This window comes from Camellia sinensis, chromosome 6 (assembly GCF_055761805.1).
Source record: "Camellia sinensis isolate YWXY chromosome 6, ASM5576180v1, whole genome shotgun sequence".
NCBI lineage: Eukaryota > Viridiplantae > Streptophyta > Magnoliopsida > Ericales > Theaceae > Camellia > Camellia sinensis.
In genome coordinates, this window is record NC_138966.1 from 196,378,680 (window position 1) to 196,392,755 (window position 14,076).

At 32.8% G+C, this 14,076-nt stretch overlaps 1 protein-coding gene across 14 annotated transcripts in view; it reads left to right on the forward strand.

Annotated features, from left to right (window-relative positions):
* The window catches only part of LOC114313042 (PWWP domain-containing protein 1), a 226,302-nt gene that overhangs the window by 183,252 nt on the left and 28,974 nt on the right, over positions 1-14,076 (forward strand). For 10 of the 14 annotated variants that reach the window (XM_082875802.1, XM_082875806.1, XM_082875813.1 and 7 more), the window contains exons 1-5: positions 10,447-10,707; positions 10,962-12,138; positions 12,219-12,381; positions 12,468-12,589; positions 13,236-13,339. The exons of 1 other annotated variant lie outside the window; for it this stretch is intronic. The gene's annotated coding sequence lies outside the window, so the exon portion shown is untranslated. Of the gene's footprint in view, positions 1-10,446; positions 10,708-10,961; positions 12,139-12,218; positions 12,382-12,467; positions 12,590-12,695; positions 12,766-13,235; positions 13,340-14,076 lie in introns of those variants that run through there. 3 more of the 14 variants (XM_082875804.1, XM_082875803.1, XM_082875811.1) reach the window with 1 other exon arrangement.

A 14,076-nucleotide genomic window follows, 5' to 3' on the forward strand; every position in this document is an offset into this window, starting at 1 on the left:
CCTTGTTGCCCAGATTTTTGGTGGTACGCTTGAGCGGGTCCCTTTGCGCTCGAGCGGAGTTTGATTTTTGGTTGTCCTCTCGAGCGGGTCTTCTTGCGCTCGAGCGGGATTTACACACTCCCAGCATTTTGTGCCTCTGCAAAACTTCTGCAGGTACGTTTTTCACGCTCGAGCGGTTTTCCTTACGCTCGAGTGGGTAGCGCTCGAGCGGGTGTCGTGGCGCTTGAGCGGGTAGTTCATTGTCTGTAAAAGTTCTGGAAGGGGGGAATCTACGCTCGAGCGGCTTTCCCTTTGCGCTCGAGCGGGTGTGTTTTGCAGTTGTGTCTTGGCGCTCGAGCGGATCCAGTTTTTGTGTCTGACGCTCGAGCGTCCTATTCTCTGCTCGAGCGGGTCATACGTATATCAGTAGACAGCAGCGGGATTACACTTCACTTTTTCATCTCTTCCTTTTTCAAAAACCCTAGATCTGAGCTCTCTCTCTCTCTAAACAACTTCTCTCTAGGGATTGATCTACTTCTAATGAGTTTCTAACCTAGACTCTTTGTAACAAAGATAAAGGGTGTTGAGGGCTTCCTTTTAATCTGAAAAATCTTGGATTTGGAGCACTTTGGATTTCGGTCATCTCCTCCATTTGAGCTTTTCATCTCGAGGTAGGGATAACTACTCATTCCTATGGTCTTTGACATAAACTATTGATCTTTTTGATATAATGTTGAGTTAGGTGATTTTGGGTGTTAGGGTTTCAAAATGTATAAAAGAGGGGTTTTGTATTTTGAGCCTATACATGTGTATTTGAGCCTAGAAATGAGAATATTGGTGTTGTTAATAATATTTGGACCTTTGGGTCAATATTGAGCTTAAAGGGAAAAATGTCATATTTGGGTATATTTGGGTCATTAGTGTAATTAATGACATTTGTTATGAAATTGAGTTGGGGATAATGAAATTTGCTCTTATGAAATAGAATGGTGGAGTTGGATTTATAAATCGCTCACTTTTGAAAATGTCAATTATATATCTGTTGAGGCATTTATTATCTCTTTAGAAATAACTGCTTTGGGCTATCGGTGGAGGATAGTCTTGATTGTTGTAGACATTGCATGATGATTAGGTGGATTGAAACTAATCAAGTTGTGTATTTGAATACATGGGTGCCGAATCCCGCGGATGAAATTTCCGTAAAATGGCCATTTGAATATAATTATACATGGGTGCCGAATCCCGCGGACGCAATTTTTGTAAAATGGCAAATCCGAATATATCTATACATGGGTGCCGAGTCTCGCGGATGAAATGTCCGTAAAATGGTCATGGGAGAATGAAAATACATGGGTGCCGAATCCCGTGGACGTAATTTCCGTAAAATGGCAGTTTGTAGTATTGTTGGCATGATATATAGTCTTACTTCAGTTATTTGGCCAGGTTCTGAGCCATGTTTATAAGTTGAGTTTTGTTAAGTTAAACATTTATCAAGTGCTAATGTTTTAGTTATTGCTCATGTTATGTTTAGTATATCTCTACTGGGCGTTGGCTCACCCTATATGGGACATCATTTTCAAGTACAGGTGTTATGCCACTTCCAAGGATGTAGCTTGGGAGGCTTGAGGCTGTAGACTCCTTTTTGTTGTTTTTGTTGTATTACATGTATATCAAGCCAAGGACTTATTTGTGTAGAGTTAGTACTCTCTTTTTGTAACCAAGTGTTGACTTGGAAAGTTGTAAGCCTATAGGGCGTTTACTTTTATTGTCAACATGTAATACCTTTTGTAAGAATACTCTGATAGTTATAATATTGTACTTATCGTGAATGTATGCTATAATGGGTTTACTTTTTAGGGCGTTACAATAACTTAGCTAGTTTAGTTTTTTTCGCAATCTACAGTATTGGGGTTAAGCAAATATGATACTGCATGCTTCGATAGGGGCTAATACGGAATTAAAGGCTAAAAGTGCAAAAATAAATGAATAAAAGAAAAGAAAAGAAGGAAAAGTCTAGAAAATTGACATGTAGCTTGCATATGTTATCTCAAATTTTGATTCTATTCGGATTTTGATTTGATTATTATGTGTTAGTTAATCCGGGATTTTTTTAGATAGGAGTTAATATTTTTTAAAAATTAATTTTTATATATTTTTTTAATATCCTTCTCAATTAATATTATGGTAAATCTATTTAATTTTTCTTCTAACATAATTGCTCTCAATAATAATTTTAACAATTTTAATTTTGAAATTTTCACTTCAACAAGAGCAACTGTTAAAGTATTGTCAAAATACATTATAAGCGATGCAAACATTATAAACTTCTATTTGAAGTCATATGTCCCAACTTATTTTGAATGCTTTTGCATAACTGGGTGTTGTATATCTGTTGGGCTTGCGTTTTTTATCGGAATTTGGTTTGAGTGATTTGGAGAGAAAAAAATGAAATGGGGAGAAATAGATTTCAATCACTTGTTTGAATTACCAAATCGGAAATGCATGAGACCCCCAGTGGGGGTGCTGGGGGTCATGCCTGATTGGTTAAAAAAAAAAAGTTTTTCTTTTTTTTTTTGTTTTTATCCATTGCCAGCCCCCCACGTGGAGGTGGGGGTGCTGGGGGTGCATTCCTGCTGGGGGTCTCCAGCAGGACTCTTACCAAATAGGAGAGAAATGAGAATAATACCTATTTTGAATCTCTAGAGTGGACAGATTGGGAGAGAAATGAAACTAACTAAATACTATTTTGTTTGTAATACTAAAACTAGCCTTTTAGATATAGAATAAGCTGGATTTTATTTTTTGACCGAATTATTTGGACATGGCCTGCCATTCGAATGAAACGTAATAATAATGATAATTTATCATAAGGATAATTTTATAATTTACTAATATAAATTTTTTTTTGATTCACATTACAAAATTTACTAAAAAGAGTAATGTTATTAAATTATTTACATTACAAAATTTATTTGAATAATTCACATTACAAAATTATTTACTAATAATTTATCTGAATAATTCACATTACAAAATTTAAATTATTTTTGTAGATTCTTAAAAAGGGTAATGTTATGGTGATCATGATTTACTAAAATGGAACTAATTATTATCTTACAGATAGATAGATACATATTGTTATAGATATAATAGATAGTTTTTTTAATTAAATATGAATCAAATTCCATGTTTAACTTGGCATTTGAAGATTTTTTATTTTTTTTAATTCCAAATTTGATATGGGTTAGATGCTGTTACAATTTTACTTATTATTAGTTCAATGTTCCAAATTTGAATTCACAGAACCCTAGCCCTAACCCAAATCTGTTTTCCCATGACATACAAAAAATGAATATATAACATAAAATTGAACAGGTTAACACTCGATAAGCTTAATCAAACACAATGCTAGAGACTCTTACAAACTTGAATCCATTAGTACCAAACAAACACAGAATCCATGTCCCAAACAAACACAGAATCCATTTGTACCAAACAAACTTGGACATCAAGTTGATAGTTTGTTTAATCAATAATAAGATTAAGAAAAGATTATAGAACTAAATATATATTTATATATAAAAGAAAATTAGTAAGAGATTATATATTTAAAAAATACATATATTATAAAAACAATTATTAATTGAACACACAATCAAGTTGTGTTTGAGAAAGACTAACTCTTCAATTTAAAAAGAATAAATAATTAAAAAATAGGAGTCAAGTCTTGGTTTTCAACCCATAAGATTAAAGAATGTATTATGCCTCCATCTGTATAAAATATGTAAGATTAACATATTATACATCAAGAAAAACAAAAATGTATCTATACACATTGTACATAATCATATTAACACGGAGTACTTCTTCTTCTTCTTATATTTTGTAAACAAATCCCCACTGTATATCTACTATAATGTATAATGGTATGGAATGATATACCATAGAATGTGAAACATTACTTCAAGACCACTAAATAAGAAAGGATGGAATGCAATTATAGTAGTTAAAATATGAGTTTTGTACTATTTTAATGTTTTAAGTTTTAATTTTATCAATTTTATCTCGTAATATTTTCAAGTTCAATCAAATGAATTGGTCTAATATCAACAAGCAGTTTAAGTTATTAACAGAATGGTACTAAATTGCATATTCACACATATTTTTCATTTATTTTAATTAGGATATATATATATCCGTTTTCAAATAAAAAATATAATAGATTATCAAACGGTAGAAAGTTGCGATAAGATGAGAGTTGAGACAAGGAAAACACTTTTTTGTTTTTATCCTGCCCCTAAAACAATTCCATTCCCAATATTTCAGAAGTAGAATTATATGAAGATACTTATAGTAGACCCAGTGGTTGACCCAATATTAAGCACTGACTATTTAATGATGTACTGGAAAATTAGCGTCACAAAAGTAATAGTCAAACGCAAATGCTAACAACTGTCATTGCCATTGGGATATTAATATTTTAGGATAAAAATTCTCTTGAAAATAGACAAAAGAATTAAAACATATATTAATTTTAATAAAATACATTAAATTCAATGAAAATGGCATTTCTTGATCCCTATGGGTGCTTTTTACCAACACTCATTTAAATATGGATTGGGTTTTTTTTAAATTCAAATATAAACTTGAGAAAATTTGAGTGGATATCGTTTCGATAATCTAAACTATTCTTTTTATAAAACTTTTCGTATATATAATTCATGAAAAAAATTAAGTCAATCCAATGATTGTAGTTTTTCATTTTATTGTATTTATCTTTAAAAAATGGATGTTCTATTTTTAAAAATATAATTGTAGTCCATTTTTTCGGTCACAAATACAATAAAAGTAAAATAATATGATTATCGGATCGACCTGATTTTATCCATGAATGATATACAGTGAGGGTCCTCCAAAATAAAAGGCTTGAATTATCGAAATAAGACTTGTGATGGGTCTTACCACCTCCTCAAGTTCTCTCAAGTTCAGTGAAATTGAGAAAAGCTCACCCCTTATATATAAGGCAATCATGTTGATGAATATTTGAATACATGGGTGCCGAGTCCCGCGGATGAAATTTCGGTAAAATGGCCACAAGAAAATAATTATACATGGGTGTCGAATCCTGCGGATGAAATTTCCGTAAAATGGCCACAAGAAAATAATTACACATGGGTGCCGAATCCCGCGGACGCAATTTTCGTAAAATGGCAGTTTGGAGTATTGTTGGCATGAGATGTAGTCTCATCTAAGTTGTTTGGCCAGGTTCTGAGCCGTGTTTATAAGTTGAGAATTGGATAAGTAAAGGATTATGGAACTGGATTGTACTGTATATTGGTTCATATGGATTAAACATTTATCAAGTGCTAATGTTTTAGTTATTGCTCATATTATGTTTAGCATATCTCTACTGGGCGTTGGCTCACCCTATTTGGGACATCATTTTCAGGTGCAGGTGGCATGCCACCTCCAAGGATGTAGCTTGGGAGGCTTAGTGGCTGAGAGACCTTTTTGATTACTTTTTTGTATTACATGTATATCAAGCTAAGGGCTTATTTTGTGTAGAGTTAGTACTCTCCTTTTTGTAACCAAGTATTGACTTGGAAAGTTGTAAACCCGTAGGGTATTTACTTTTGTTGTCAACATGTAATACATTCTGTAAGAATACTCTGATTTATGAAATGTGATATCTCTTTCTTGTAGCATGGATGTCTGTTTTTTTCGGTTTATTTTGAGGGCGTTACATGTTCACATTCTATTTTTAGTGAAAAGGTTATTTAGTGGTCTTGAAGTAATGTTTCATACCATTAAACACGTATAACAAGCTATGGTATGGAATGATATAGTGAACATATTTGTTTTGCCAAATTTTTTTGGGGAATTTGGTGATAGCCTCCTCACTATCTAATTTGTCTTTCAAAATGACAAGAATTATATAAGTACTTTCAAAACCCCCTAATATTTTAAAACTGGTTTATTTTACTATATTACCCTCATATCTATCAACTCTTCTATTAAGCCATCTTCACTGTGTATTTCAGAGTAAAATTTTGCTCTGTATAAAAGTAAAATTTTGCTCTGTATAAAAGTAAAATTTTACTCTGTATAACAGTAAAATTTTACTCTGAATAAGAGTAAAATATTACACTCTGAAACTAAAAGTAAAATTTTACTCTGTATAAAAGTAAAATTTTACTCTGAAAAACTAGTAAATTGTTAGACTCTACACAAAAGTAAAATTTTACTCTGTATAAAAGTAAAATTTTACTCTGAAAAACGAGTAAACTGTGAGACTCTAAAGCTAAAAGTAAAATTTTACTCTGTATAAAAGTAAAATTTTACTATGAAAAACTAGTAAAATGTTAGACTCTACATAAAAGTAAAATTTTACTTTGTATAAGAGTAAAATTTTACTCTGAAAAACGAATAAACTGTGAGACTCTAAAGCTAAAAGTAAAATGTTACTCTACACAAAAGTAAAAAAACGAAGGCAATGTTTGTGGTGGCTGAAGTGTTTGGCAATGACCACCTCTTGACAGTAAAATTTTATTGTCATTCTAACACCAGAGTAAAATTTTACTCTAATTCTCTCAAACAAAAAAAAAAAGCAATAGAACCAGAGTAAAATTTTACTCTCATTATTTGCAACAAAAAACAGAGCAATAGAACCTGGTTCTATCAAATGAAATTAGATCAAAAATAACAAAAATAAATAATAAAAAAAAACAAACAAACAAAAACAAAACAAATTAATCAACAAATCAACATATCTAATTGAGAAGAAAAACTTCTAAAACTCGATCAACAATCATAAATCTCAATAAAAAGAATATATGTGTTCAACAACACTCATACACACAAATATATATATACATATATTTTCTTGTTCTTTTTACAGCCGTTGAGAAATCCAGAGACTACGCGGACTCTGTGCTGAGAATTGGGATAGAACTTTCGTCACAAGTTCAGTTGTCGTTTTCTTCACTGTTTCACCACATCAAACTCCGAACCTTTCACCACATTAGCATCGTAACCGTATTCAAACTCCGGCCTTACCTCCACCGAAGCATTCTTCACGTCGACACCGCCATACGCAACAACATAACCTCGAGAAGCCAACGGCGATTGAAGCTGCTGTCAATGAGGTCGTCGTCTTCAACGTTACCTTTGCTGCTGAATCGAAAATCCAGATCTATCATTGCTTCTGCTCAACTGTGAGATCTAAATCTGTTGGTTCCAGATCTAGATCCACCACCACTACCGGACGTGAAATCTGTGATGTCCGTCGCTGATCTTAGTAGAGCGGATGAGGAAAGAGACGGAGAAGGTGGGAAGATCTAGTTGAGGGGTATAATAGTCTGATAAAATATTTAAATAATAAATTTTGTCCTTTATGCAAGACTTTATAATTATGAGGAGGTTTAGAAAGTATAATTTTTTTCTTAGTCCTTTTAACAATGAAAGGAAGGTAAAGGGGGTTTATAGCTAAATTTCCCAATTTTTTTGGGTTAAATGTATGTTATAAGATGTATACTATATGCATATTATTATCAAACCGTCAACATTAATATGTTTATACATAACATCTGGACAAGATCGCATTGAATACTTATTGTTGATAACAATGTTATAACTATACAGTTTCTTCCCAAAATACATATAAGGAAAGTTTGCACGAATATTTGAATGTAGTTTTTTAAATTTGACTTGGCAGGTTATTCAGAGAAATTACGTAGATGAATTATTTTTCTATTAGTAAATAAATATAGTGCTCTTCTCTATAGCTTTGTTGATTTTGTTATCAAAAACATTTTTATTTACTACAAATGTGAAAATATATTTACATCTAATATGACAGATAGCTTTGTTCATATTGCTATTAATTTGCGAATAAATTTGCAAAGAGAAAAACAGAAGATAAATATATTAATATAAAATATAATTACATTTCACTTTTTAAATTCATAAACCAAACATAATTTTAAAAATATTTTTATTGAAACTATACCACGACTCCGTGCTTGGGGAGCCAACTAGTAGATATAAGGTAAAAGAAAGTGACAAATATCTTTTTACGTTTATCCATAATTTTATTTGCAATAAAAAAGTTTAATTTATCTGTGTCTCCTACGGTTTTGGGACATGGATTCTGACTACATCGGCCTATCTACACAAAATTTGAATTCACAAACAAACACAGAGATTGGTGCAATTCATAATTAATCAAAATTTGAATGCACAGACAAACACAAATGCATATAATAACCAAAAATTGAATTCACAAAACCTTAGCCCAAATTTATGAATTCAAATTCAATTCAAAACCCTAGAATTGGGTTAGGGCTAGTATAATATTAAATGAATTTATATCTCTATCATGATTTTTCTCAATTGGTAGAGAGTGGCCTTAGAAGTTTTTCAATCTTTAGCCAACAATATGGGGTTTTGGTTAATACATTTTTAATTTTGTTTGAATTTAAAATGGAAAAATACTATAAGTAAAATAAAAGAGGAATCAAAGTAAAATTTAAAATCAATTATAAAGACTATCAATGTAATATATTCATTATATTATTGGTTTTTATAATTTGTTTTAAATATTATTTTTATTTTTCTAATTTTGTACTTAATTTTTTCTATTTCAATTGTTAACAACATTTGATGGAGGGATCATCTTGTAACAAAATTTAAAATATAAAGACCAAAATGTTCAAATTAAAATTACGATAACAGAAATGACACTTCACTTAAATTATAGAGACCAATGATTTAATTTACAATTTAATTAATTTTTTTTTCTCTTTTGTAAGAGATAATTGGACAAGTATTCTAACATGAATAACGTAGAGTAGTACTCTAAAGACACTAAATAATGGAAAATTTAAAATAAAAAACAAATGGTTTAGATTATTATAATGAAACTCGTAATGCACTCTATGTGTTCAAACAATACTCTTCAATACAGATCAAGGACTAAATTTTTTATTTTTTATTATTTTTGTGAAGATTTATCTGACAATCATAAAAAATAAAAAAATAAAAAAATCTTTTTCACAATAGAATTGACTTGATTTTGTTGTTTTCGTTTTATTTTCTTGTCTTCGGTTGCAAGTTCATTGCTTGCCAACCGGTAGGCTTGGATGTTCCGTGGAATCAAGATAGGGAAAGTGGTAATGTTTAGCGGATAAAATTATTGGTAGTTTTTGTATTTTGTCTCATATATTATTTTGATTCATAAATTTTTAATTGATTTGATTTAAAATTTTATATTAATTTCATTCAATTAATAACGTCAATTAGTGTTTTTGAAGTAAAATCGCTAATCATATGACTGAGATTGACTCACTTAGTTAAGAAAGTGACAAATATCATTTTGGGTTTATCCATAATTTTATTTGCAATAAAAAAGTTTAATTTATTGTGTCTCCTACGGTTTTGGGACATGGATTCTATCTACATCGGCCTATCTACACAGAATTTGAATTCACAAACAAACACCGAGATTGGTGCAACTCATAATTAATCAAAATTTGAATTCACAAACAAACACTATTGCATATAATAGCCAAAATTTGATTTCACAAAACCCTTGCCCTAATTTGTGAATTCAAATTCAATTCAAAACCCTAGAATTGGGTTAGGGCTAGGGCTGGGGTTTAATCTGTGAATTCAAAACCACAATTTCAATTCATAGAGCCCTATTCTACCCACATTGGTATCAATTTGAATTCACAAAACTATTCCATCTTCCAAACTGTATTCAAACTATTCAAACTGTATTCAAACTATTCCAAACATCCTCAACTTGAATTCACAAAACCCCAATTTGAATTCACAAAACCCCACATTGTTATGTACCCACATTTACATTTTTACAAACAAAATCAACATAAATAAAATTCAAACTGAGAGAGAAAGAGAGAGAGTGCGCATACCAGAGAGAGAGAGAGTAGAGAGTGATCCACGAAGAGAGAGAGAGGGAGCAGAGATCAACAGAGAGAGGGAGAATTGGTTTGGGCTGTGGGAGAAAAAAACAAAAGTGTTTAAAAAGCGTGGTTGCAAATGAGGGGGGTAGGCCATTTTATATGGCTTTGTGTTAAAGGCGTGATTACGAATCACGCTTTCTTTTAAAAATAAATTTTCTTACACTTTCTTTAAAAGCGTGGTTAGAAATAGCGCTTAAACTTGAAAATGCTCAAGTCGTGTTTTCTAACCACTCTTTTAGGATGTTCTTTATTTTATCCGTCTGGACCAGAAACATGCTAAAAGCGTATTTTGTAAACACGTTTCAGCTTATTCTGAAAAATTCGATCAAACTAAGCTTTAGTTTGGGAAATAACTTAGGCCTAATTTGGGAAAAGCCTCATCATTTTTAGAGTCAAACACTTATTTTCAAAATAAAATTATACTTTACAAATTTTCTTGGGCAACCAAAAAGGCATGTAAAAAATAAAAAATAAAAATTCCGTTACTTTTTTCTTTTTTTTTCCTCATCTCTTTTAATCTTCGTCATCTCTCTCTTCTAAGCCTACTGCCACCAACCAGTGGATAAGGCAATGTCGGGGTGAACACGAAGCAGATTCACTACAGTGGGTTGCCTTCTCTCTTGAAATAAATATAGTGCAGAAAGTGATTGAAGTTAATCCTTGAAATAGAGCGGAGTTATTGAAGTACATGCTTTGGCTACTATAATTCAAGATGATTATTTTATATTGCATCTGTTAAAAGGTAAATCAATGACGTGAACCCACTTCATTTTCTCTTACAATGTTTGGGCAAGATATGACGCTATCGTCTTATTCTATAATCATTCTTCTAAATTTCATTTATGTTTATATGGATATCATTGCTCCAAATGGTAATTCGACAGCAAACAAAAAACCAACTGAATAACCCTCGAATGACAAACCAATTGGCACATAATAGAATTGATAAAAGACATAGTTAAAGTGGCATTTTTGTTGTGATAATGCTCTTTGCAGGGAAGATAATTAAAGGGGCATTTCGTCGAACACATGGTGTGTGATAGTGGAGAAGAGAGAAAGAACACATAAGGACGAGAGAAATAAGAATAAAGAGAAGAAGGAACCACCAGCAGCTCCCGTAGCCCCACATCCTATGTGACCAACACTGCGATTCTCATGCATGGCCGGGATTTGGGAAGGGAGAGAAAGCTGAGGCGGCAAAGTTGGGGGCATTACCTGATGAAAGTTCGCAACATTGTCCTTGATGGTTGTGCGCGAAGATGAAATAGGATTCAGATAATTGCCAATAATGGAGCCACTGGTTTTGTTAATGCTTGGCAGCATTTTATCTTCCCCAGAACTTGCATTCCCTCCAACTTGAATCTGACATGTCGCGTCGCAGTCTTAACACTGTTGATAGACACCATTTCATCACCTGGCGACTTCTTCAGAATCGACTTTAGGGGGACACTTGGGTGCAGGGGCAACTGCTGAATTGCTGTAGACTTTGGTTCAAGAGATCCTTCCACAAGCTGCTTGCTTGACTCACCTGATTCAGGCATCTCTGAGGCTGAAACATTTAAAACTTGCAAGCGGTAATTTACCTTGATGTTGCCAAGGAAAGTTCTGTTGAGGACTGCGTGATTATACGCTGCCTCAGCACTAGACTTGTTCTTAAAAACAACCTTGGCAGTTGATGAATTCTGAAACACGCGAGTGGTTGACTCGTAAAGATTTCCAAAGCGAATTTCTCTTTTAGTTCTGGCACTGATGGCAGTTTTGAATGAAGTGGGAATTTCATCATCAACATTGCTGGTTCAGAAGGCCCCTCAAGTATTTCTGGCTTTGTCGACACTGATGAACCCACCATTTTTTCATCTCCTTGAATTTTCAAATGCTTTTGGCTGCCTTCCTTCTTTTCTGCAGCCAATGCACTCAAAGGATTGACTTTTGCTGCCAGCCTTTGCTGGATCATCCGGTCTGAACGGCTTTTTCAGTGGTTTTAGAGCAGAAGGTTGGTTCTTCACTTTCTCAATGTGGGGGGTCTCAACAAATAAACCAGTTGGTCCTTCACGTTGCGCAAGTATTGGATGCTTATTTGTGGTAATAACAAGTATTTGAGTTCTTGGAGGAACCCTCTGCCAGTTTAACTGACTTGGCCACCAGAAAACTTAGTATGTTAAAAGACTTGAAGGTTAGTTTTTGGTTAGTCTATATCTTGTTATGCCAAAGTGTGTTTTATGTCTTTATAGTCTGCGTTTTTTGATACATCAGAAAAAAGAGGAAGGAGATTTTCCTTTTGGAATTGAGGATCTGTTGTACTATGTGAAGAGAATTAAGGAACAACAATTTAATCTGGACCTTGGAGCTCTTAAACAATACTTTCCGTTCAATTTGGTCATGTCAGGGATCTTGAAAATATGCCAAGACCTTTTTGGTAATTAAATGATGTTTCCATTGCTTGACTTCAGTATTTTTGGCTAATTCATCTACTAAGTTCTCATCTTCCTTTGCTTCATTCAGGTTTAAGATTTGAAGAAATTGCAGATGCTGAGGTTTTTGGCACTCTGATGTTCACCTTTATTCAATCTATGACTTATCTTCTAGTGAACTTTTGGGCTATTTCTACCTGATATGTTCTCCAGGTTCATTTATTACTCATGGTTTTATTAATTCTAGTGGACATCAATTTATGGGTGGTTCACATATATGATTTAGAATGAAATGAACTTACGTTGTATCTTCAAACAGGGAGGGAAAATATGGTCACACCTTTATTGTGGCTCTTTAGAATGGTTCTTTTGTCAATGGTGTATGAAAGGTGATTGTAATACACTATTAAGTTTGAGTTTTCTAAACTTATTGTTGTTGTGATGTTGAACTCAAATTTTGGGTACCTGCAAAGCATTTTATTTTGGGATACATTCTATTTTGTTTAGTAGGGACAGGATCAAATGCGTAAAGCATGTTTGATTAGCATGGTAGAATTACATTTTTTTTAGCTTTCAACAGAAAAAAAGGCAAAAATTTCTGTTGCTGGATGTATATCTGCTTTGTGTTGGATTCCCTTGCCACCATGAGAGTTTGTTTTGTACTTGAAAATTCTTCTCAAGGTTCAGTCCGGTGCCATTATGTCTCTAATAATATAGGTGTTGGTTTTTTTGATATAAATGTTATACATGGTTGGGCAGTAGAAGACATAGTCCACAACTTCTCATATATGTTAAAGTATCGTAAGCTGATCACAATTTTAATATGTCTTACTGATTTGTCCTCAATTTCTATATGTAGATTCCTGTGGCATTACTTACTTCTCAGCTTCAAAAGGAGTTGGTCATATTGGGTTGTTGAGATACTCTGGAGTGGTTAATCTTTTCCATGAATTTGGCCATGTGGTATGTCGATATCTGCCTTTTGAATGGTTTCTATGGAATCAAACTCAAAATTCTATTTGAAGATTTATAGTGTGTGCGCATGATAATTGACTTAAATTGTGTTTGAAGATTTATGGAGGGTGAAGAAATGAGAATTCTAAACTTGTTTGATTGTGTTTTTGTTTTTTTAGTTTTTTGAAAAATCACATTTATTTAGTTGAGTTTTTAAATGTGTTTTCTGAAAACATTCAAAACTTAATTTTATGAAGAAGAAAAAATAAAAAGCACTTACTATTTTTATAGGATTTAGCAGCCTCTATGCACAGACTTTTCTCGTCATCTAACCGTTAGGTATCGTAACTGAAATCCATTCAATATAGCAACTGAAATTGGTTATGTCAGCAAATTTTGACCTCTAAATTACACTTATTCCTAAATATTCCGTCATCTAACTGTTACAGATAGTAACTGAAATTGGTTATGTCAGCAAATTTTGACCCCTAAATTACTCTTATTCTTAAATATTCCACCTTATTCCTACAACCAAACGCTCCACTACCCGCCTATTCTTCTCCACTCTCTCTCTGCTCTGTTCCTTCACCCCTCTTCACGCAACAAAAACAGAGCACCACCTATTCTCTTCTCCCTTCCAAAATCTCTCTCTCTCTCTCTCTCTCTCTCTCTCTCTCTCTCTGTGTATATATATATACAAACATACACACATTTACAGACATAATAGACCCATCATCTACTTCATC